Genomic DNA, 25,945 nt, shown 5'->3' on the forward strand with positions numbered 1-25,945 from the left:
AGTTTGATCTGTCTGCAAGCGGGTCAAAACAATGTTTTGTCTGTCTGCAAGTGTCCTTGATGTTGTGTTTTACTTATTTGTGGTTTAGGATTACCCTTAATGACGTTGAGACTAAGCTCGTTAATCACGTTCACTCGATAACTTTACCTTAATCGTCCGCGCAGCGGATTGTTAACCACAGTTAACTGTAACTTAATCCTTTTTGGTCCTTCTGCAAGTCTAATGACTTGCAGTTTTGGTCTGTCTGCAAACCTGCATTTTGCAGATGATGATGCTGATTTTGTGATCAAGCAGTTAATTAACTTTATTAAAATTAATTAATTAATTAATTAATTAATTAATTAATTTTGTGGTTTCATCATCAATGTGTTCTTCAGTTACTGGGAAATTTGTACAGACACGTAATCACAATGCAATTAACAGTAGATGTTTTAATTCAGATAGTGAAATGCAGTTGTAGTATGCTGTTTCCGATCATCATGTTCTAACTATTCCGGCAAAGACGGTCTGAATCTAATTACAAAGATATTCCGGCAAAGTCGGTCTTAATCTAATTACAATGAGTTTCCTAAACTAATTTCGACTTCTTTTTCCGGCTAATTTTTTCATAGTCTTCTTGTTGTTCTTCTCGTAGCCATAGATCATCGTCTTTTTCGATGATGGTCTTTCTTTTCAGGTTGACCTGTACCTGAACCTCCGGCGAAGCTTTGTCTTCTCCGATGATCTGTGTATCTTTCGTCGAAGATTCCGACAAAGCTTTCGAAGAATCTTCTTCAACCTTGTAATCCCTTTGAAATGTATTCGGCTCTGCAGAACTTACGTATGTCTGTTGTAGTCCTTTAGCGACATCTGCAAGTAGTTTCTTCCAATGAGTTGCAGGTTTCTTCTTCTGCAGAGTAAACCCTAGTTTTTGCGTTGGTGAGTTGCAGGTTTCTTCTCGAGTCAGCATCATCGTCTCTGTGTTGTCGTCTTCGTATACGATCATCGTCTTCAAAACAATAATAGATGAAGATTATTGCCGAAGTTTTGAAATTGTTAGTGCATGCGTCTGTCGACTTCGTCTTGTATCGAGTCTTGTATTTAGATAGATAGATCAGGGCACGCAGTACAAGAAAATGTCAAAAATAGGTTTGGAGGTAATTCCGCACGAAATTACTGGCTAATTCCGTACGGAATTTAATTCCGCATGAAACTGATTTCGTGTGAGCTGATTCCGTGCGAAATTAGAAACCTATAAATAGGAGTGTCTTGATTTCATTTGTAACTTCCCGGCTTGAGTACCGAAGTGCCACCGAAGTGTCTACTCGCTGTAATTCTTTGTCAAATCAATCAAGAGACAGTTTAAAGTGATATTCTAGCTTAATTGAACTCAATACGTCTGTTTCCGCCTTTCGTATTGAGTAAAAACTCTTCTGATCGACTCGTTCGGGTCTGAAAACGATCCTACAAGTGGTATCAGAGCTCAGGAGGAAGAGTTCTTACCAATTCAGCTGCAAATTCTCAATTAACCGGTCCCGAGATTCTACAAGAAACGACTGACAAAATCCACCAGATTCGAGACAACTTGGTGAAAGCACGGAACAGACAGAAAAGTTACGCCGATAAAAGACGCAAGCCCCTTGAATTTGAAGTTGGTGACCACGTACTCCTAAAGGTATCACCTTGGAAGGGTGTAGTCCGATTCGGCAAGAAAGGGAAACTCGCGCCTCGATATGTTGGACCTTTTAGGATTCTGGAAAGAATCGGAAAAGTCGCCTACAGACTCGATTTACCGGAGGGACTTAGTAACGTCCACCCGACTTTCCATGTGTCAAACCTCCGAAAGTGCTTAGCTGATCATGATTCAATCATACCACTCGACGATCTTCAGGTCAACGAAACGTTACACTTCGTGGAAAAGCCTGTCGAAATCATGGATCGCCAAACCAAGCAACTCAGACGCTCTCGCATCCCGATCGTGAAGGTCCGATGGGAAGGCAAACGAGGCGCAGAGTTCACTTGGGAACTCGAAAGCGACATGAAGGCTAAGTACCCGCAGTTGTTTAGATAGATCTGAAGCATCAAATTGGTAAAAACACGGTGATGCTGTAACACCCCGTGTTTTCAGCTTAATTTCGGGACGAAATTCCCTAAACAAGGGGAGGCTGTAACACCCTGTGTTTTCAAATGTCAAAGTCAAAGTCAAATGTTGAATTTTATTATAATTAGTCTATTTTTTTAATTTTTGTATTATGTGGAGTAAGTGTTGTCTAATCAAAATGAAACGATTGTTAATCGACTGCGAATCGATAATCGACTTCGAATAATAGGAAGTAATAATGCGATAAAGTTAATCAATCAACAATCAAGCTAATCGAATCAATCATCGAACTCGAAACCTCGAACAATGCGAACTTTGGTCATGGATCCGATGAATCGCGTGTGTAAGCCGTATCTTGACCGTTTCGTCATCGTGTTCATCGACGATGTCTTGATCTATTCCAAATCGAAAGCCGAACACGCGCAACATCTACGTTTAGTTCTCGAACTACTTCAGGGGAACCAACTCTATGCCAAGTTCTCCAAGTGCGAATTCTGGTTAGAAGAGGTTCAGTATCTGGGTCACATCGTGAATAGTCAAGGTATCCATGTCGATCCTGCGAAGATTGAAGCAGTTAAGAGTTGGGTTACACCAAAGAACCCGTCTGAAGTCCATTCTTTTCTCGGATTAGCGGGCTATTATCGATGATTTATCGAAGGATTCTCCAAGATCGCTGTGCCGCTTACCGCTCTTACGCATAAAGACAGGTCTTTTGTTTGTGGAACTGAACAAGAGTCCGCTTTCCAAACTCTCAAGCAGAAGCTTTGCAATGCTCCTGTTCTCACACTGCCCGATGGGAACGACGGTTTCATTGTCTATTGTGATGCTTCCAACCTTGGTCTTGGTTGTGTTCTCATGCAACGGGACAAGGTTATAGCTTACGCTTCTCGACAGCTCAAGATCCACGAGAAGAACTATACAACCCATGATCTCGAGCTAGGCGCGGTTGTTTTTGCATTAAAGATTTGGCGACACTACCTGTATGGTACCAAGTGTACGATCTTCACCGATCAAAAGAGTTTACAACACATCTTTGATCAGAAAGAACTCAATATGCGTCAACGCCGATGGGTAGAACTCCTCAACGATTACGACTGTGAGATTCGTTATCACCCAGGCAAGGCAAATGTCGTTGCCGACGCGCTCAGCAGACGGAGTTATTTGCTCAGCATTCGTAATACCCAAGCCCAACACGACCTCGAAACCCTCATCCGTGAAGCCCAACATTCTTGCTTTAATGAACGCACCTTGAAGAAGCAGAGAATCTATCACGATGGAGCTCAGCTTGTAAGCAAATCGAATGGGATCTTCTATTTTCTGGACCGAATTTGGATCCCTAAGCGGACCGAATTGCGAAAGAATATAATGGACGAAGCCCACAAATCCCGATATTCTATTCATCCCGGTGCTGATAAAATGTACCAGGACCTTCGCTACAAGTACGGGTGGCCGGGCATGAAAAGGGATATCGCTCTCTATGTCGGAAGATGCCTGAGTTGTGCAAGGGTCAAGGCTGAACATCAAAGGCCCTCTGGCTTACTCGAACAACCCCCAATTCCTATATGGATGTGGGAGAGTATAGCTATGGATTTCATAACCAAACTTCCGCCCACATCATCAGGTCACGACAGCATCTGGGTTGTCGTTGATCGTTTGACCAAATCAGCCCATGTTTTGCCAATACGGGAAGACTACAAGGTAGAACGATTAGCCCGAATCTACACCGACGAGATCATTTGTAATCATGGTACGCCTCGTGACATCATCTCTGACCGTGATGCCCGATTTACGTCACGACTGTGGGAAACGTTTCAAGCAGCTCTTGGTACGACGCTTAACTTAAGTACTGCATTCCATCCTCAAACCGACGGACAGACTGAAAGAACGAGCTGTACTCTTGAAGAGCTCCGTGCGTGTGTCATAGACTTCGGTGGTGATTGGAATAAATACCTGCCGCTAGTCGAATTCTCGTACAACAGCAGTTATCATACCAGCATCCAGATGGCACCATTCGAGGCTTTATATGGAAGAAGATATCGATCGCCTATTGTGTGGCACGAGATCGGTCACTCGCAATTAACCGGTCCTGAGCTATTACAAGAAACGACTGACAAAGTCCTCCAAATTCGAGACAACTTGTTGAAAGCTCGAAGTAGACAGAAAAGTTACGCCGATAGAAGACACAAGCCCCTGGAATTTGACGTTGGCGACTACGTACTCCTAAAGGTATCATCTTGGAAGGGTGTGGTCAGATTCAGCAAGAAAGGGAAACTAGCGCCTCAATATGTTGGACCTTTTAAGATTCTGGAAAGGATCGGAAAAGTTGCCTACAGACTCGAACTACCGGAGGAACTTAGTAACGTCCACCCGACTTTCCATGTGTCAAACCTCCGAAAGTGCCTTGCTGAGCATGATCTGATTGTACCTCTCGACGACCTTCAAATAAACGAAACGCTACACTTCGTGGAGAAGCCTGTCAAAATCATGGATCGCCAAACCAAGCAACTCAGACGCTCGCGCATTCCTATTGTGAAAGTCCGATGGGAAGGCAAACGAGGCGCGGAGTTCACTTGGGAACTCGAGAGCGACATGAAGGCAAAGTACCCGCAGTTGTTTAAGTGAAAGTCTAGAGAGAGAAAGTAGCAAAAGGTGATTCACGGTGTTGTGCAGCTTTCAGCCTAATTTCGGGACGAAATTCCCTAAACAAGGGGAGGCTGTAACACCCCGTGTTTTCGAAAGTCAAAGTCAAGATTGACTTCTTTGACGGTAGTTAGTCTATTTTATGTTTACATTAGTTGTATTATGTGGAGTGATAAAGTAAAATCGAATTAATCGAAGTTTATTTATCGATGCGAACCGCTTTACGACTGTGAATGATAGGAAGTAACAATGCGATAAAGTCCATTAATCAGTAATCGAGCTAATCTAATCATCATCGAACTCGAGACTCGAATTACGCGAATTTTGGTGTTAATATACGTGTGTGTGTGCCTTATGTGTTACTTGTGCGTGTCTACTTTATGTTATGTGTGGTAATCAATCGAAACTCGACTCGAAATCGAAACCCAATCGAACTCAATCGAAATCGAATTATCATAATTGGTGGAGAAGAGACAGTGCAAGATATAGATGATTCTATGTTAGATATAGTGGTTGGGATTAAAAGTAATTTGAATAGAAAACACTATCGTATTCTCATCAATCGCAATCGAGATCGAAATATCAAAAATCGTCGCACCGAACACTTGAATCGTGCAGCTGAACGGTCAGGCTACCAGCCGATCGAACAACCAGCCGATCGGACTACTGTCCAATCGGACAGGCTGTCCGATCGAACTGCCTGGCCGATCGGCCAGCACTTTCCTTATTTGGCATCCTATAAATACCCCTTGTCACTCACAAACTTTCTACTTTTGGAAACCTCTATCAGACCAGCTCGTGCTCCCCTCTTTTTCTCAGATTTCTCCCAATTCTGGTAAGATTTCATCCTAAATCTTGTACTTTCTTGATCTACACGCACTCCTACACCTTTCTATCTTTCAAATCTTGATTTCTAACCGTGAAATCATCAAGATTCAAGTGTTCTAGGATGATGTCATCATGGTGTTGAAGAACTTCATGTTTTGGCCTCAATCCACCAAGAATAACTTGGATCTAGCCGATTTCTACATAAACAAACAAAGATCTTTCATGGATCTAAACATTTACACGGTGAAAAGGATTGAAAGATGGTTTTCCAACTTTCTTTCAACTCTTTTACACTCAATGCCTTCAAACCGATAGAAACGGAGCTTGTGCCGATTTGCTAATCATTCTGGTGGTTGCATGACTCAAGATCCGGATTCTATCCACGAGGTTCACCAATTTCGGGTTAAACGTTAAACTCCGTTCCGAACAGTTCCCCGGCCGGATTTGGGTGATTCCTGTCCGATCAGAAGAAACAAGTTAGAACGAGGGTTCTATGGTTCGACTCGTTGTCAAAACACCTCGATATAATGACAAAACAATCAGAACAGCCAAGTGTTAGACGAACAGGTTGATCAGGTCAGGATGACTGACCGATCGGACTGTTGTCCGAACGGACAGCCAGCCGAACGGACAGTCAGCCGATCGACTGGCCAGCCGATCGGCTAGCACAAGGTCCCACACTTAATCAATTATTTTGAGGACCAGTATTGAACGAACAGCTGTTCGATCGAACTACCGTCCGATCGGATTACTCTTCGGATCATGAGATACTATACTTCAACACTTAGTCGATTTTCAACGTGTTCAATGCACTAAGAGTGCCACTCGATCGAAACAGCCGTCCGATCAGGTGACACCCTGCTGAGAACTTGTCCTGCTAGAAGTACCTAACCGATCGGGCTGCCGGCCGATCGAACGACCGTCCGATCGACCGACCTGAAAGGTAAAGATACTTCAGTGCTTTCAAATGCTACAGCGAAAACTTCAAACGTCAAACCATCATACACAAACACATCCATCTCTAAGGAAGAAACAATCCACTCGAACAGCCATCTGATTGGCCTATCGACCGACCGGACAGCTGTCCGAACGGGCTGTCAACCGAACGGTCAGCCGTCCGATCGGACTACCGTCCGATCGACCAGCTGTCCGACCCTCCAACACTTACATTCTGTTTTACGCGTTGCTTATCGTTATACTATCGAACTATTCAGGCTAACCCTACTCTCAAGCGCTCCCTTCAATCCATCAAACGCTGTGAGTATACTCGAACCCTTTTTGCTTTAGCACTTTTGGGTGTTACATACGTTACTTATTCTAAATCACAATCGAACACACTACTCGATTACTTTAAACGCTAACCGTTATCGCATGTATTACGTGACTAAATGAATGCTTGTTGTTATGTTTACGCGTGGAATGTTGTCTACCTGCCTTAACGACGATAGTACTATAGTTTGGACTCAGCACCCGTTCACACAGGGGTTGTTAAGGACAATTACTTGCATGGATTACGGTGGTTATCGTGTATTGCGAACTGCCTCGGGCAGTCAACCCGCAGTCGTTGGTATCGATAGATCCATGTCGATAATTAACATGCTTCGTTTTCTTCTGTGTACGTGCTGATTTTGCGTAAACTATTTCGAACTCTATTATGCTATTATCAAACTTGTATGATCACCTTTACATTTTATGTATTGACTTTATTTTAACGTATGTGACAGGTGTTTAAGATGCTTATCTGCTAGGCAGGCGAAGCTAGAATAAAAGTCTAGAGCATAGTTGTCTGTAGATCTTGCAGCTTGAGTCTCTAGACATAGATAAACAATATTTATATTTAAATATGAGTTGTCGGAACAGAATATTTGCCTGGATCTTATCTGTAATAATTTGATTGCTATTTGAGGTACGGTATGGGACGTATTATATAAATTGAATAGTAATGATAATTGTTATGGAAACTTCTGGACAATCTGTTTCGCTCAGTGCCATGCCCCGATGATTCCGCCATCGGTTGGGGTGTGACAATTTAAAGGTTAAAATCGGTAAAAGATCGGTACCGAACGAGAACCGAAAGTACCGATCCCGAAAACGGAAAAAGGTGGATACCGAATTAGTACCGAAAGTGATTTTGGTACGGTAAATTCGGTGTTGGTACTAGTTTAGTTTTGGGATTTGGTATCATTTGCTCATCCCTAGATGGGGTACTAACGTGGCGATTGAATTATCCTACAAACCGTGAGAATAGATAGTAGTACTTAAAAAAGTTAAATTATCACACACTAAAACAATACATAAGTAGCACTTTTGAATTATATTAGCATATAAAAATTAGTCAAGATAATTGATTTTAGCACATATGTGAATGATATTAGAACATTGAAAACAAAATTAAGATCCAAATAAAGAATTAATTGTTTTTAGCATAATTATGGGAATTTAATATAATTGATATTATTTAGTTTATTATTTACAATTTCTTTATAACTGGTTGGATGGCTCATGACACTTTTTAAATGATTCTTAAAGTTTGCATACGAAATGTAGCTCCGTTACCAATTTTCTCAGGGTTGGATCATCCTGGCTAGTCGGATTAATGAACCAAATAAGACTATTGGTTTGATGAACAGAATAGGCTGGTCACGAATATACTAGTAATTACCTTAACCAAAGTTTTCGAAACTTTGATAATTTCTCCTAGCCCTAAAATAAGTTGTTGCATGATACATTTTTCACACTAAAGTCCAGTCACCTTTACAATGCGTACTTCGTTGAAGACCTCCCGTATACAACTCAGAAATTCAGGGGGTGAATGTTTGCCCGCAGTTACGTACATGGGTACGGCTGGAAAAATTAAATTTGTCCACAAGTTTATGATTAAACATTGTTAATTAATTGGCGGATAACCGTCTAGTATGCCATACGTATTGAGTTAAAATGTGTGTTAGATAATTACTGTGTAATTAATCAACAATGTTTAATCATTAACTTTGTGAACCAATTAAGTTAATTGTTCCAGCCATTATCATGTACGGTTAGCCGACTCCCAGATTCCCAACAAGCTTGTCACTTGGCTTTGTCAATCTGAGCTTCACAAAGTCGATATATATTCTTCGACTTCATCTCCCTGCCAATAAAACATTATTTGAGCTTATAAAGATTCTTCGACTTCATCTCCCTGCGACCCTGCCAATAAAACATTATTTGAGCTTATAAAGAGATTGATATATTCTTGTGCAGTTAAAAAATAAAATTTCTAACGTTTCATTTTATGTCTCATTTGTATGTGCAACACAACAAAAATGAGATGGATTGGTGCCTCATTTGTATGTGCAACATAACAAAAAATGAGATGGATTGGTACAAATCTTTTATTTTTTTCTTTTAAAAAAAAGGTTTAAGAAATTAGCCGGGTGATTATCCTCTTTGACAGAAGTTCACATTTTGCAATACCTTCACCAGTTTGTGCCGGCAATGCTTCTGTTCCTTGGTTTATATCATAATCAACAGTAGTTTAAACTTTAAATAATGCTACTTAGAAGTAATCGCTTGTACAATGTAAGAATTGAAATCGGCTCAGCATATTTTCCCATAATCCACTCTCTATATATAGATTCTTCGAACATCTCATGTGATATGTGCTCAAACTCTCCAATAAACATGGAGATAAAGAGAACCAATCTTTTACCTGAGGTTTTTCTTATCCTGGTTCTTACTTTCACCAACATCTTTGCCATCGCTTCTGCGAATTCCGACCAAACAGAAACCTACATTGTCCACTTAAACGCTCCTGATGGCGTAAGGTTTGATAAGCCCGAAGACCGTCGAGGTTGGTATAATTCCTTTCTGAAGGCGAGCACTGCCGACTCAGATGTGAAACCGAGCTTGATCCATGCATACCACAATGTGTTCACTGGGTTTGCAGCCAAGCTGACTGCCGATCAAGTTAAAGCAATGGAAAATATGGACGGGTTCGTGTCAGCAAGACGTGAAAGGGTGTACAAGCTGCATACGACACATACTCCAACGTTCTTGGGGTTGCATCAGAATTTAGGGGTCTGGAATGGATCAAACTACGGAAAGGGAATCATAATCGGGGTTTTAGACACTGGAATTACACCCGGACATCCTTCTTTTGATGATAAAGATGTCCCTCCTCCTCCTGCAAAGTGGAAAGGCAAATGTGATGGTTCATGGTGTAACAATAAGCTGATCGGAGCGAGAGATTTTACGAACAGTACTGGTACCGGTTCACCGGTTGATGAAGAGGGACACGGGACCCACACTTCTAGTACCGCTGCTGGGAACTTTGTTGATGGTGCCAATCAGGGCCGTTCCTAGGTTTTTGGAGACCCCAAGCGAATTATGAGGTAGGGGCCCTAATTCACCGACAAACTCTCCTCCAATCCCGACGCAATGGGTGATTGCCCTTACTTTTTTCGTTTCGTGATAGCTGCTAGCCTAGAAATTTAAAGCAGGTTGCAATGGGAAGTGAGAACGATGATTGCGGCTGTATTTAGGGGCTTTAAGCCGCTAAACATTGATGATTTGGTTGATGGTTATTGTGTTGTAATAGTTGGAAATCAAGGCGAAATGGGTTTTGAAACTTGACCTTTATTTGCTAAACAATATTTATTTTGGACTCCTTGAATGAAAAATCAGTTTAGTTTTGAAATAAACGTATTTCTTTGGGCCTAATACATACATATAGTATATATAATTTTTTTTAAACTTGGAGGCCCTTATTTTTTGGTGGCCCTAGGCCCGTGCCTAGGTTGACAAGCCTATAGGGCCGGCCCTGGTGCCAATGTGTTTGGACAAGCAAATGGCACTGCAGCTGGAATGGCGCCGCTTGCTCACTCGGCCATGTATAAAGTTTGTGATGATATCGGTTGTTTCGGTAGTGCCATCTTAGCAGGTATGGATGCAGCCATTGAAGACGGAGTGGATGTGCTTTCACTCTCGCTCGGTGGAGCTTCAGTTCCATGTTACGAGGATAGTATCGCGGTTGGTGCGTTTAGTGCTATTCGGAATGGAATCTTTGTAAGTTGTTCAGCAGGGAATGCTGGTCCAGTGAATGCATCATTGGCAAATGAGGCACCATGGATTCTCACTGTAGGTGCTAGCACCGTCGATAGAAGCATAAGAGCAACCGTTTATCTCGGAAACAAGGACTTATTTGATGGCGAATCTTTGTTCCAACCAAAAGATTTTCCTCAAGACTATATGCCACTCGTGTACCCTGGTTTGAACGGCGGTCAAGATGCAGCATGGTGCGCTCCTGGATCGTTAAATGATATCGATGTTAAAGGGAAAGTAGTGTTGTGTGATAGAGGTGGTAACATTGCAAGGATTGCCAAAGGGCAGACTGTAAAAGATGCTGGAGGGGCAGCGATGATTCTCGCAAACGCAGAGATAGACGGGGATACTACAGAAGTCGATGCTCATGTTCTTCCTGCATCACATGTTGCTTATTATGTTGGTGTTACAATCAAAACATACATCAATTCAACCTCATCCCCGGCGGCCACAATCATATTTCGGGGAACTGTTATTGGCGTAGATTCAGCTCCTGCAATGGCTTCTTTCTCGTCCCGGGGACCGAGCTTGGCAAGCCCGGGAATCCTGAAGCCCGATATCGTCGGTCCTGGAGTTAGCATTCTTGCAGCTTAGCCCATATCTGTCGAAAACTCGACACAAACAAAAGCAACATTTAACATGATATCTGGGACTTCAATGTCATGCCCACATCTTTCTGGTATATCAGCACTGTTAAAAAGTGCACATCCTGATTGGTCTCCAGCAGCCATCAAGTCTGCAATCATGACCACAGCAGATAAGCTAAACCTCGGTGGCCAGCCCATCAAGGACGAGAGAGATCTCCCTGCAAACGTCTTTGCAGTCGGTGCTGGACACGTCAACCCATCGAAAGCCAGTGATCCAGGACTGATTTTCGACATCCAACCTGACGACTACATACCTTATTTATGCGGTCTTGGATATACCAGCAAACAAGTTGGAGTCATTGTGCAGAAAGAGGTGTTGGGAATTTTATAAATAATATTATATTATGAGATAATATAATGATTATTTAATAACTAAGCCAAGATGAATGAGAGATCTTGTGCATTAAGTTTGTGTGTTGGAACCATAAACATGTGGGAAATTGAGCTTGTCCCACATAGGTGGAGAGATAAATCTTTTGTGGATTTATAATTAGAATTCTCTACACGAATGTATTCTTGTATGACAACTCACACCCAGTGGTAGCCAGGAGGGTGCGAAGCATCATTAGAACCCAAACTGGTTTGGTGCTAAGTAAATCTCATTATGTGGATAAGATTCTTGAGAAGTTCAATCCTGGGGACACGAGTGTAGCTCAAACTCCAGTTGATACCTCTCAACATTTGTCAAAAAATAGAGGCGAGAGTGTTGCTCAATTGGAATACTCAAGGATCATTGGCAGTCTTATGTATCTCATGTCATGTACTCGACCAGACTTAGCATATGCTGTGAGTAGGCTAAGTAGATATACTAGTAATCCTAGTATGACAAGATTGTTAAGGTATTTGAGATACACGAGAAATTATGGACTGCATTATGGCCAAAATCCAGCTGTTGTGGAAGGATTCAGTGATGCCAACTAGATATCTGATACGAAAGATTCTAGATCTACAAGTGGTTATGTGTTTACCCTTGGAGGAGCGGCTATATCTTGGAAGTCGTCCAAACAAACTCTTATAGCTAGATCCACGATGGAATCTGAGTTTATCGCGTTAGATAAAGCTGGAGAAGAGGTAGAATGGTTGCGTCAATTCTTGGAATATGTTCCAAGATGGCCTAAGCCTTTGACTGCTATTTGCATACATTGTGATTGCCAATCAGCTATTGGTAGAGCTCAAAGTGCAATGTATAATAGCAGATCAAGGCACATGTGACGTCAGCATAACACGATACGACAACTACTCTCAACTGGAGTTATCACGATTGACTATGTGAGGTCAAAGGATAACATTGCGGATCCGCTTACAAAAGGCTTAAGCAGAGAGGTAGTACGTAAGTCGTCAATGGGAATGGGTTTAAAGCCCTTGGAGTAAGTTTGTACAACGGAAAACCTATCCTAGAAGATTGGAGATCCCATGATCTAGGTTCAATAGGACCACCTAACTGTACGAACTGAGGTCACTGTGGGGGAGTACCTCAACATACAAAGGGAGTTACAAACTTCCTAGTCCATTCCTACTTAAATTCAGTGATATCAAGAAAGGTTAAGCATATGGCTTTTAATGATTTGTAAATCACCTATGTTAGAGAGAAGTGGGGTCGCCTAGAATGGAATTGGGGGCACAATTCCTAGAGCTCTCGCAGAACCAGGATGGTGTTCCATGACCATAACGGACACAACTATGAGGGGTTAGCCAGACCAGGAAGAGTAATGTGTGATGTGTAATAACGTCTACATAAAAAGGGGTTGGTTCAAGGACATCGCGTCTACTAACCGCTAGGATACTAAGTATATGTCACAAAGGAGGGTTCAAAGGGAAACCTACCTATCCTGCATTACTTAACCGCTGAAATTTTATCATGACACTTGAGTGTATGGGACGATCTCCATTCATGTGGGGGATTGTTGGGAATTTTATAAATAATATTATATTATGAGATAATATAATGATTATTTAATAATTAAGCCAAGATGAATTAGAGATCTTGTGCATTAAGTTTGTGTGTTGTAACCATAAACATGTGGGAAATTGAGCTTGTCCCACATAGGTGGAGAGATAAATCTTTTGTGGATTTATAATTAGAATTCTCTACACGAATGTATTCTTGTATGACAACTCACACCCAGTGGTAGCCAGGAGGGTGCGAAGCACCCGACCCGCGCCCGCGCCCGCGCCCGGGCACGGGCACGGGCACGGGACCGGGACAAGGGCGATGGGCGCAATGTGGCGCTTTGATGGCGCACTTTGCTATTTTTTAGATGCGTCTTGGTTTTTGTGGCTTGAGCAAGTGGTCTGGTGACTGTTTAGATTCCTACTGGCTAAGGTGAATTAAGTTCTCATTGAATATGAGACTTAATTTTTATTGAATTCAGTATTCAATATGACCATCATTGTCATTGAATTCGTTATTGAATTTTGTATTCAATATAACATTTCAGTTAGAATTCTAAATAGGAATATATACAAGTTGTGTGCTTTGTCTAAGACACACTGAAAATTACACATTCATATGGTTCATAGCACACACAGAGAATTTCCTAACTTCGAATCCCTGAGAACTCTTGTGTCAGGTATTTTTTCAGGTGCTAGGCTAATCCCGGCAGTACAATCTGCTTAGGCTGTTGTACCCTGGGAAACAAACGGGTTCACCTGTGTGGCCCAAAATCTATTTTAAGGGAAGCGTGATCTTCACGTGCCTCAGTCACCATTGGTTTTCGTTTTATTCTTTTTTTTTTCCTTGTAATCTGTTCTTAGTTTAATTTAAATTTCTTGTATTGTAATTTCTTTCAGTTTACTTCTGTTCTTCTTTATGTATTGTAATCAGAATGTTTATTAATAAAATTTGTTATTTTATTTATTTTGTGAACGGTCTCCTACAAGCTTAAAACAGATTTTTAAACCCGTTCACTGTTTTGGTTTTAAAAAAAAAATTATAAACAGTTTGTTATTGTTTATTATCAAACTTTTGCAGTTGGTATTGGTTTTCTGTAAACCAATTTGTTTCTGCCTTAAGCTGACTGATTTTCTGCTCTTGTTTCAGAAATGGCTACTGTCGCAGCAACCACATCAACCACCGTTGGATCCACATCCACTACCATGGGACCATTGGTTGGTACCCAAGCGGCTCAAGCAGTTGCTAACCATGCTGAAAAACCAGAGAAGTTTACTGGTTTGAACTTTAAGAGATGGCAACAAAAGATGTCGTTCTATCTGACCACTCTAAACCTTGCGAGGTTTTTGACAGAGTCTCCTCCTGTTCTCGCAGAAGGGACATCTGATGTCCAATCTGTGAGTGCTATTGATGCTTGGAAACACTCTGAGTACCTATGCCGCAACTATGTGTTGAATGGCCTATCAGACGCCTTGTATAACGTGTATCTCAAGGTTCCAACTGCCAAAGAGTTTTGGGAGTCATTGGAAGGGAAATACAAGACTGAGGATGCGGGTACTAAAAAGTATGTTGTGGCTAGGTTTTTGGACTATAAAATGATTGATTCAAAAACTGTGATGAGTCAAGTCCAAGAACTGCAGATTATTCTTAATGATATTCTGTCAGAAGGGATGAATCTGAGTGAAACATTCCAAGTGGCAGCAATCGTTGAAAAATTGCCTCCTAGTTGGGTGGACTTCAAGAATTACCTTAAGCATAAGCGAAAGGAAATGACTATCGAAGACCTTGTGGTTCGTCTTCGTATTGAAGAAGACAATAGAATAGCACACAAAGGAGGTCAAGTTGAAGCTTCTGCAAAAGCGAACCTTGTGGAACATGGTCAATCCTCAAGGGGTCACAAGGGTAACAAAGGCCACAAGTTCAATGGAAAAGGGAAGAACAAAGGTGTTGACCTTGGGCCAAAGAAAGGTGGTGTGAAGAAGAAGGCTGGTCCCTTTAAAGGGAAGTGTTACAACTGTGGACAAACTGGTCACCGTGCTAACCAATGTAAAGAGCCTAAACGTGACACGGCTCTTATGGTTGATGATGATGGTATGCCATTAGTGGCCATGATTTCAGACCTCACTGCCATGGCGGAGGAGGTAAATTTGGTGGGTAGCGAGCCAAAAGGATGGTGGGTTGATACTGGGGCAACCCGCCATGTGTGCCCAGATAGGACCCTCTTTAATACATTTAAAGAGGTGGTGGGAGAAAAGTTGTACATGGGTAATGCTGCTACAGCTGATATCAAGGGGAGAAGGTGATGTGATCTTGAAGTGGACTTCTGGGAAAGAGCTCACTTTGAAGAATGTGCTTTATGTTCCAGACCTGCGCAAGAGTCTTGTGTCGGGTTGGATGCTTAACAAGCATGGTTTTCGTTTGGTTTTTGAAAGTGATAATTTTGTTTTAACTAAGCGTGGTATGTTTGTTGGAAAGGGCTATGCCCAGAATGGCATGTTTAAACTTAATGTAATGGTTGTTAAGAAAAACATGAATAAAAGTGCTAGTACTTCTGCTTACTTGGTTGAGTCTCCTAATGTTTGGCATGGACGTCTTGGTCATGTAAATTTTAATTCGATGCGTCGTTTAATTAAATTAGATTACATACCAACTTTTGCCATTGACTCTAAAACAAAATGTAAAACATGTGTTGAAGCCAAACAAACAAGATCATCCTTCAAATCAGTTGAAAGAATAACTGAACCCCTTGATCTGATTCACACTGATGTGTGTGACTTAAAATCAATTCCTACCAGAGGTGGTAATAAATATTTTATTACCTTTATTGATGACAATACAAGATATTGTTATGTTTACTTACTTAAGAGTAAGGATGAAGCAATTGATAAGTTTATCTTGTATAAAGCTGAAGTTGAGAATCAACTCAACAAGAAAATAAAACGTGTGAGAAGTGATAGAGGAGGTGAATATGTTTCACCATTTGGGGAATTATGTGCAAAAAGTGGCATAATACACGAGTGTACCCCTCCTTATACACCCCAATCAAATGGCATCGCGGAGCGAAAGAATCGTACACTAAAAGAAATGATGAATGCCATGTTGATAAGTTCTGGGATGAGCCAGGACATGTGGGGGGAGGCCATTTTGTCGGCTAATTTTTTGTTAAATAAAATACCTTTCAAAAATAAGGACATAACACCTCATGAATTGTGGTGGGGATATAAATCATCCTATAAATACTTGAAAGTGTGGGGGTGCCTGGCCAAGGTGATTGTTACACCCCCTAAGGCACTTAGAATAGGGCCAAAAACTGTTGATTGTATTTTCATTGGATATGCCAAAAACGGTAGCTCACATCGTTTTCTTGTATATGAATCCAAGAATCCTGATGTGCACAAGGACTCTATCATAGAGACAAGGCCAGGAAATGTGACTTACTTTGAAGAAGAGTTTCCAATGTTAGTAAAAACTCATGCGAGTTCTTCAACAACCAATCATGCAAGTTCATCAACAATGGTTGATGAGACTGTTCGAGAGGAAACTCAAGAACAATTAGAGGTTGAAGAGGGTGAGCCAAGAAGAAGTAAAAGGCAAAGGACTGAGAAATCCTTTGGGCCTGACTTTCTTACATTCATAGTTGAGAGTGAGCCTCAAACCTATCGAGAAGCAGTTACCTCTTCAGATGGACCTCAATGGAAAGAAGCCATCAAGAGTGAAATTGATTCTATCTTGCAGAATCATACTTGGGAGCTAGTAGATCTTCCACCAGGGTGCAAGCCACTTGGATATCGATGGATATTCAAGAAAAAGATGAAAGCTGATGGCTCTGTCGACAAGTACAAGGCAAGGCTTGTGATCAAAGGGTTTAGACAAAAGGAAGGTCTTGACTATTTTGACACATACTCGCCTGTGACCAGAATAACCTCAATTAGATTGGTGCTTACAATTGCGGCTTTGAGAAATTTGGAAATACATCAAATGGATGTAAAAACTGCATTTCTCAATGGGGAATTAGAGGAAGAGATTTACATGGAGCAACCAGAGGGTTTTTCTGCTCCTGGCTAAGAGGGTAAAGTGTGTAAACTCATCAAGTCATTATATGGCTTGAAGCAAGCTCCAAAACAATGGCATCAAAAGTTTGACCAAGTTATGCTTAACAGTGGTTTCAAAATAAATGAATGCGATAAATGTGTCTATGTGAAAGACACTTCTAAGGGTTATGTGATCTTATGCCTTTATGTAGATGATATGCTCATCATTGGGCGTGATGATAAGATGATCAGATCTACTAAAGACATGTTGAAAGCGAGATTTGACATGAAAGATATGGGTCTAGCTGATGTGATTCTTGGAGTAAAGATCATTAGAACCCAAACTGGTTTGGTGCTAAGTCAATCTCATTATGTGGATAAGATTCTTGAGAAGTTCAATCCTGGGGACACGAGTGTAGCTCAAACTCCAATTGATACCTCTCAACATTTGTCAAAAAATAGAGGCGAGAGTGTTGCTCAATTGGAATACTCAAGGATCAATGGCAGTCTTATGTATCTCATGTCATGTACTCGACCAGACTTAGCATATGCTGTGAGTAGGCTAAGTAGATATACTAGTAATCCTAGTTCAGATCACTAGAAGGGTATGACAAGATTGTTAAGGTATTTGAGATACACGAGAAATTATGGACTGCATTATGGCCAAAATCCAGCTGTTGTGGAAGGATTCAGTGATGCCAACTGGATATCTGATACGAAAGATTCTAGATCTACAAGTGGTTATGTGTTTACCCTTGGAGGAGCGGCTATATCTTGGAAGTCGTCCAAACAAACTCTTATAGCTAGATCCACGATGGAATCTGAGTTTATCGCGTTAGATAAAGCTGGAGAAGAGGCAGAATGGTTGCGTCAATTCTTGGAATATGTTCCAAGATGGCCTAAGCCTTTGACTGCTATTTGCATACATTATGATTGCCAATCAGCTATTGGTAGAGCTCAAAGTGCAATGTATAATGGCAGATCAAGGCACATGCGACATCGGCATAACACGATACGACAACTACTCTCAACTGGAGTTATCACGATTGACTATGTGAGGTCAAAGGATAACATTGCGGATCCGCTTACAAAAGGCTTAAGCAGAGAGGTAGTACATAAGTCGTCGATGGGAATGGGTTTAAAGCCCTTGGAGTAAGTTTGTACAACGGAAAACCTATCCTAGAAGATTGGAGATCCCATGATCTAGGTTCAATAGGACCACCTAACTGTACGAACTGAGGTCACTGTGGGGGAGTACCTCAACATACAAAGGGAGTTACAAACTTCCTAGTCCATTCCTACTTAAATTCAGTGATATCAAGAAAGGTTAAGCATATGGCTTTTAATGATTTGTAAATCACCTATGTTAGAGAGAAGTGGGGTCGCTTCGAATGGAATTGGGGGCACAATTCCTAGAGCTCTCGCAGAACCAGGATGGTGTTCCATGACCATAACGGACACAACTATGAGGGGTTAGCCAGACCAGGAAGAGTAATGTGTGATGTGTAATAACGTCTACGTAAAAAGGGGTTGGTTCAAGGACATCGCGTCTACTAACCGCTAGGAGACTAAGTATATGTCACAAAGGAGGGTTCAAAGGGAAACCTACCTATCCTGCATTACTTAACCGCTGAAATTTTATCATGACACTTGAGTGTATGGGACGATCTCCATTCATGTGGGGGATTGTTGGGAATTTTATAAATAATATTATATTATGAGATAATATAATGATTATTTAATAATTAAGCCAAGATGAATGAGAGATCTTGTGCATTAAGTTTGTGTGTTGTAACCATAAACATGTGGGAAATTGAGCTTGTCCCACATAGGTGGAGAGATAAATCTTTTGTGGATTTATAATTAGAATTCTCTACACGAATGTATTCTTGTATGACAACTCACACCCAGTGGTAGCCAGGAGGGTGCGAAGCACCCGACCCGCGCCCGCGCCCGGGCACGGGCACGAGACCGGGACGAGGGCGATGGGCGCAATGTGGCGCTTTGATGGCGCACTTTGCACTTCGCACGCTCGCATCGCCGCTTTTTTAGATGCATCTTGGTTCTTGTGGCTTGAGCAAGTGGTCTGGTGACTGTTTAGATTCCTACTGGCTAAGGTGAATTAAGTTCTCATTGAATATGAGACTTAATTTTTATTGAATTCAGTATTCAATATGACCATCATTGTCATTGAATTCGTTATTGAATTTTGTATTCAATATAAAATTTCAGTTAGAATTCTAAATAGGAATATATACAAGTTGTGTGCTTTGTCTAAGACACACTGAAAATTACACATTCGTATGGTTCATAGCACACACAGAGAATTTCCTAACTTCGAATCCCTGAGAACTCTTGTTTCAGGTATTTTTTTCAGGTGCTAGGCTAATCCCGGCAGTACAATCTGCTTAGGCTGTTGTACCCTGGGAAACAGACGGGTTCACCTGGGTGGCCCGAAATCTGTTTTAAGGGAAGCGTGATCTTCACGTGCCTCAGTCACCATTGGTTTTCGTTTTATTCTTTATTTTTCCTTGTAATCTGTTCTTAGTTTAATTTAAATTTCTTGTATTGTAATTTCTTTCAGTTTACTTTTGTTCTTCTTTATGTATTGTAATCAGAATGTTTATTAATAAAATTTGTTATTTTATTTATTTTGTGAACGGTCTCCTACAAGAGGTGACGTGCACGGAAGTTATACCAGAAGCACAACTTAACTATCCTTCATACGCGGTTACTTTAGCACATGGTGAAATTAAAATTTTCACAAGGACAGTGACTAATGTTGGTGAAGCAAATTCAACTTACATCGTAACGTATGTTGCTTTACCGATCGGTCTAGATTTATTAGTTCACCATGCAGAGCTCCAATTCAGCGAAGTGAATCAAAAGTTGAATTATACAGTGATGTTTATACGTGACCAAGAAGCGGAGGTGAAAGCTCCATACGGGGAAGGGTATATTAGTTGGAGTTCTATTAAAAACACGGTGATAACCCCATTCTCTGTCAAGTTTGTGTGAGGGGAAACACCAAAGTCTGGATCCCACATTTTTCTAGTTTTATTTGAATTATGTTCTCTATCATGCTTGTTTATGTTTGTTGGACTTGTCCATCATTAATAACGCTTGTTTTTTTACTTCATAAATTGGGTCGAGTTTAACTATTAAACTCATTAATGAGATAAAATAAGTTGTTGGTTATACAGTTTTTCTCATTTATTGTAGGCCCTAATCAACCTTAAACATGAACTTCATCCGGATCGTTGCGAGGGTTGAGAATTTAATCATCTCTTGTATAATTTATGCGCATACTTTCAAGTTTGAGGATGACGGTGTTCATGGTGCGTGGAAGCACCATGAGCTCATGTGAAGGATGACAGAACAGAACCTTTCTCTTTGGTGAGAAACCGTTGACTGTTTTCGCTTCCGGGTGCAACATTAAAACATGGGAAAATTACCAAAATGTCTCTTGACCAAGTGCATTTGCAAAATTGTCACCTTCCTGCGTCCTTGGAAGGTCCTCCCTGCCTCGGAAGCGTCCGCCTTTCACGTTGAAGCGTCCGTTTCCTTTCAAGCGACACGTGTCCGATGTTGAAGCGTCCGCCTTTCACGTTGAAGCGTCCGTTTCCTTTCAAGCGACACGTGTCCGATGTTGAAGCGTCCGCCTTTCACGTTGAAGCGTCCGCCTTTCACTTGAAGCGTCCGATTCCTTTCAAGCGACACGTGTCCGATGCAATGCGTCCGCGAAGCTTCTTAAGCGTCGGCCAACGACGCAGGTTCGTTCCGTATCTTTGTCCAATTTATATATATATATATATATATATATATATATATATATATATATATATATATATATATATATATATATATATATATATATATATATATATATATATATATATATATATAGGGGGCTGCTAGAATGAGAACCACCCCGAGTTGTAAGAACCGCGAGAACTATACCCCACGGAGCGCCGTTCGCCATGATTTTTTTTTACAAGTAGATGTGTGTATTATAAACACAGCCGTAAAAAATCATGGCGAACGGCGCTCCTTGGGGTGTAGTTTTTTACACCACAAGTTTGGTGTTTTTAATTTTTTTTTCTTTTTTCTTTTTTTTTCCACCAAACTTGTGGTGTAAAAAACTACACCCCACGGAGCGCCGTTCGCCATGATTTTTTACGGCTGTGTTTATAATATACACATCTACTTGTAAAAAAAATCATGGCGAACGTCGCTCCGTGGAGTGTAGTTCTCGCGGTTCTTACAACTCGAGGTGGTTCTCATTCTAGCGGCTCCCTATATATATATATATATATAGAGAGAGAGAGAGAGAGAGAGAGAAAGTATAATGTACTTCAAGGCTTAACCTACATTAACATGCATAACAAAAAATACAACGTGCGTTATTATCATAGAACGTGCGTGATTATAGTCCCATGCGTGATTATGTGGTCCCATGCGTGATTATGTGGTCCCATGCGTGATTATACCCCTGATCCAACGGTTACCATTGTCTCCTACGTGATGTATGATAAGGCTTTTTGTATGTTAACCTTACTCTATATATATATATATATATATATATATATATATATATATATATATATATATATATATATATATATGAGTTAAATGCCATTTTAGTCCCTGTGGTTTGGGCCATTTTGTCAGTTTAGTCCAAAGGTTTCATTTTTAACCTGTGGATCCAAAAAGGTTTCACAGTTGCCATTTTAGTCCACTGGGTTAACTTCATTCGTTTTTCTGTTAACGAGAAGGCCAATTCGGTCATTTTATATGGCTGAATTGCCCTTTTAGTTAACAGAATTACATACAAAATGACCAAATTGGCCTTCTCGTTAACAGAAAAAATGGATGAGGTTAACCTAGTGGACTAAAATGGCAACTGTGAAACCTTTTTGGACCCACAGGTTAAAAATGAAACCTTTTGACTAAACTGTCAAAATGACCCAAACCACAGGGACTAAAATGGCATTTAACTCTATATATATATATATATATATATATATATATAACTTATAAACATTTTTCTAACATGGGATCATGTGCATGCTCTTTATAAAAATTAAACTATATGTATGTTAACGGAGCAAATTTTAAACGATATAAAACATGTTATTTTTTAGTTAAAACTTTTTTTAATATTAAACATTAAAAACATAACATAATAAAAAACAAAAAAAAACAAACAACACATAAAATATATTTATCTAAAACCATATCCTAATAGCTTCCCACTCCGAGACATGTTTGAAATCATGTCTCTCTTCATGGCGGTAGTTGATGAGGGCGACCTCCTTCTGATCGTCCTCACCAAGGTCCGGCATTTCCGTCTCCACTTTCTTGAAATATCGATCAAATCTCTCACACTCCAACCGCAGCACACGGAACCTGGAGGATAGTGCGTCAACGGTCTGGTTGTGTTCCGGACCACGTAGTTGGGCGAAATTTTGTTGAACACGGACCCAGAGCCCACCCTGTCCTCGAGGTGGAGGATCGATCATTGCCTGCTCCCATGCTTCGCACAGAGCAATGTCTTCAACGTCAGTCCAGGAGGTGGCCATTGTCGTCGTTGACGGCGTCGGATTTTCTAGTGAAATGGCTGATTTTTGTTTGCAAATCTTTTTGAAAATGGCGGGTGTTTTGGTAAGTGATAAGTGAACGGGTTATATAGTGGGGTAAAGGTGTGCAACGGTAAAAGTTAAACGACTTTTGAGTTTTCATTTTTTTTTTTACCGAAGCGTCGGGAAGCGTCGGTCAAGCATCGGGGGGGCGTCGGGGTCAAGCCTCGGAAACGTCGGCCAGGCCTCGGAAACGTACACATGGACGCATTAAAAAAATTATGGTTCTCATGCGTCGGTGACTGACGCAATTTCGTAACGGAACGGACGCATCAACACGTGTCGCTTGAAATGGAACGGACGCTTCAATGTGACAAGCGGACACTTAAACGCGAAAGGCGCACGCTTCCGATGCTAGGAGGACCTTTCAAGGACGCAGGAAGGTGACAATTTTGCAAATGCACTTGGTCAAGAGACATTTTGGTAATTTTCCCAAACTCCACTTCTATTTTCTTTATCTTTTAATTTTTAGAAATAATAATATTGTTAAACAAAACACTCAAATAATACAAAAATTTTGTTAAACAAAACACTCAAAACATTTGTGTAAGTGGGCAAAATGATTAAAAAACACACTCAAAAAATACCGGTTTGATTATAAAACAAATTTTTCATTACCGGTCTCAAACCTACGATTTTTTCTAACCTGAACTGGTTCAGTTATGGTTAATAACTACCGGTTTGCTTATAAAACAGATTTTTTTGTTCACCTCTGGGCTCTGCCACTAAGCCAAGAGACTCTCCCGGCCCAAGTCCAAATCACTGATGAAATAAATGTAAGGCCCATGTAACGTATTTTAGCCTTAACTAGGTTTAAGCCCCGCCGCTTTGCGGCGGGCTCTGTTAGTGAACATGTGATGTAGAACGTGACGCACATAAAACATCAACTTTGTGAGTGAACCAGTTTCGATTGTCAAATAGACCTGAAAAAGAACATTATACAAACAAATATATTCACTACAACTGTATTTACATAATACATCATTCTTGAGATTCGTAGATTGGACCAAAAATAACCATTTTTACCTTTATAATATGGCATTTGTTGCTTACTTGCTTGTATTCCATGCTAATTTATTCAAAAAATGTTAATTAATTGAAGTCACTTACCCTATATTCAAGAAGTTGCATATCATCTGCTATGTTCCAGCATCCTTTTTTCTGCTAGCTTCTTAAGCGAGCTGCAAATACGACTAAACACATTAATTACGTGAAAATCAAAATTAATTAATTAATTAATTAAATGATTATAAAGGTAAACATAGATTTTTCAGCCATATGAATTGGGGCACCAAGTTTGCCTAGTTTAAGTGTGGAAACCCTTTTGCATGTCTTCATGAAATTCTTGCAAAGAGCATTTAACTTGAGTTATTGCATCTAAAAGAAAACTTTTAATGTTGCAAATTTATTATAAGATTTAAAAAAAAAAATTACTCATGAAGCTAGTTGTCGTGCAGAAAAAATAAAAGATTTTTCAATATATTGTAATGTCCATGCACATGTAAGTGATTATTATGATATCATAACTTATTAACCCAACTATACATATAACCGTAAACAAAAGCTCAAAACGCAAGCAAGAAAACTGTGTCGCATCAAGTAGTCTGGTCAACATTCAACAACACAATCCATTTACCAAAATAAATAAAAAACATAAAGGGTAACTCTACCTTTGATTTAACTTCAAGTCTCAAAAACCTCCGGTGATTCGCTAGATTCTAGTCGCGCCAGGAGAATAAAAAGTGAATAGGTTTAAACAACTGTGAAGCATTAATGATAATTCCTAAAAGCACTTTTGAAATTGAGTTACAACAGCTAAAATGAATTGTGATTATCTGCATATTTCTCCCTAGTTGAGATTGAATCCGTGCTTGTTTTTCTGGAAATAGTTTGCTCACCCAACCTTTAAATTAAATGAAAATATATGGTTCGACCCATTTGCTCATAAAGAGAATGATTTGAGTTTTGATTTATTTTAAATGGGTCCCAGGGGTGTTCATCGGGCTGGTTATCAGGTTATTTGCATAGGTTGATCGGGTTGACGTTTTCGAAATTGAACTGGAATTCGAACCGAATAAGAAACTTCATGTTTTTGCATATCATCATGAATTAAAGAACCATACTCATACAAACAGAATCCAGTGTTTATATTTGATGCAAAATGGATAATAAGGTTTCAAGCATTCTAAATAATTTCTCACAACTTTGGACCCTTTTGAGGCAAAATACAACCCAAATCAACCCCGTTTATGAGCTAAACGGGTCAAAAGTATAATCCTTAGGAGAACTTATCAAGGCAAAGAAATATAAAATTGAACATCACGAATATACCTTTATAAAGAGATTGAGACCGTTGTACAAGAAATGATTGAGTTAAGATACTTATCATGAACTACATCAAGATCTTCGGCTGCTTCCATTTCATCAAAAATTCAAAACTAATTTGAAGAATATGTATCGTAAAGCAGACTGAAGTTAACAAATTAGGGATTATCACATCTCTAACCTGCACGGAAAATCATACTATTTGCAATCTGTCTTTACATAATTGAAGCCTAAACCTGATGACCGGAAAAGAAACGGATACCGTTTGAATGTGCAATAGTAGATGGGATCCTAGATGAACATCGCAAATCCGGAATTGATGGTGGCCTTGGAAAGAGCGCGGCGCCTTAAAACCGAGGTAAGCAAGAACCTTGCCAGCACCGTAGCCGCATCACCGGAGGCAGCCTCGGGTACTGTTCTGACGCCGACCAGTGAGCTATTACACCGTCCAACATCGTCACCGTCGCTCGGATGTACAATGGTGTTGCCTCCGTAGTGCCGCCACGGAACAACCGTGGCCGGCCCCTCCCTTCTCACTTTCTCATCTCTCTTTCTATCTTCCCGTTTTCTCTATCTCTTATTTTTAATCTGGTTTGCCTTTGGGATACCGACGGAGGGGAGGCTGTGATGGAGATAAGCAGGTGGTGGCGTGGCCTGTGGCATTATCGTAAATAATGTCCTGAATTTGTCTATTTACCATACTGTTCACAAGAGTCTACCCAAAATGTTATTATAGATAATGCCAAGTCAGATGATGGGTCATGGCATAAACATCTTCTCTCTAT

The 25,945-nt window shown here is 40.5% G+C and overlaps 1 long non-coding RNA gene and 1 pseudogene across 3 annotated transcripts; one reads left to right on the forward strand and one right to left on the reverse strand.

Moving 5' to 3' along the window:
* The first annotated feature begins 9,272 nt into the window (after window positions 1–9,272).
* On the forward strand, window positions 9,273–20,214 carry LOC110901942 (annotated as a pseudogene).
* A 3,424-nt stretch (window positions 20,215–23,638) lies between these two features.
* On the reverse strand, window positions 23,639–25,912 carry LOC110899803. 3 transcript variants are annotated; one of them, XR_004876354.1, is made up of 4 exons: window positions 25,423–25,912; window positions 24,506–25,341; window positions 23,946–24,016; window positions 23,639–23,758 (listed from the first exon to the last, which is right to left on the reverse strand). It is a non-coding gene; the product is annotated as an uncharacterized LOC110899803 (long non-coding RNA). The 3 variants fall into 3 exon arrangements; XR_002570552.2 differs by lacking the exon at window positions 23,639–23,758 and having other exon boundaries at window positions 23,877–24,016; window positions 24,506–24,553; window positions 25,167–25,341; XR_002570551.2 differs by lacking the exon at window positions 23,639–23,758 and having other exon boundaries at window positions 23,877–24,016.
* Window positions 25,913–25,945: the final 33 nt, after the last annotated feature.

This window comes from Helianthus annuus, chromosome 13 (genome assembly GCF_002127325.2).
Source record: "Helianthus annuus cultivar XRQ/B chromosome 13, HanXRQr2.0-SUNRISE, whole genome shotgun sequence".
Classification (NCBI taxonomy): Eukaryota; Viridiplantae; Streptophyta; class Magnoliopsida; order Asterales; family Asteraceae; genus Helianthus; species Helianthus annuus.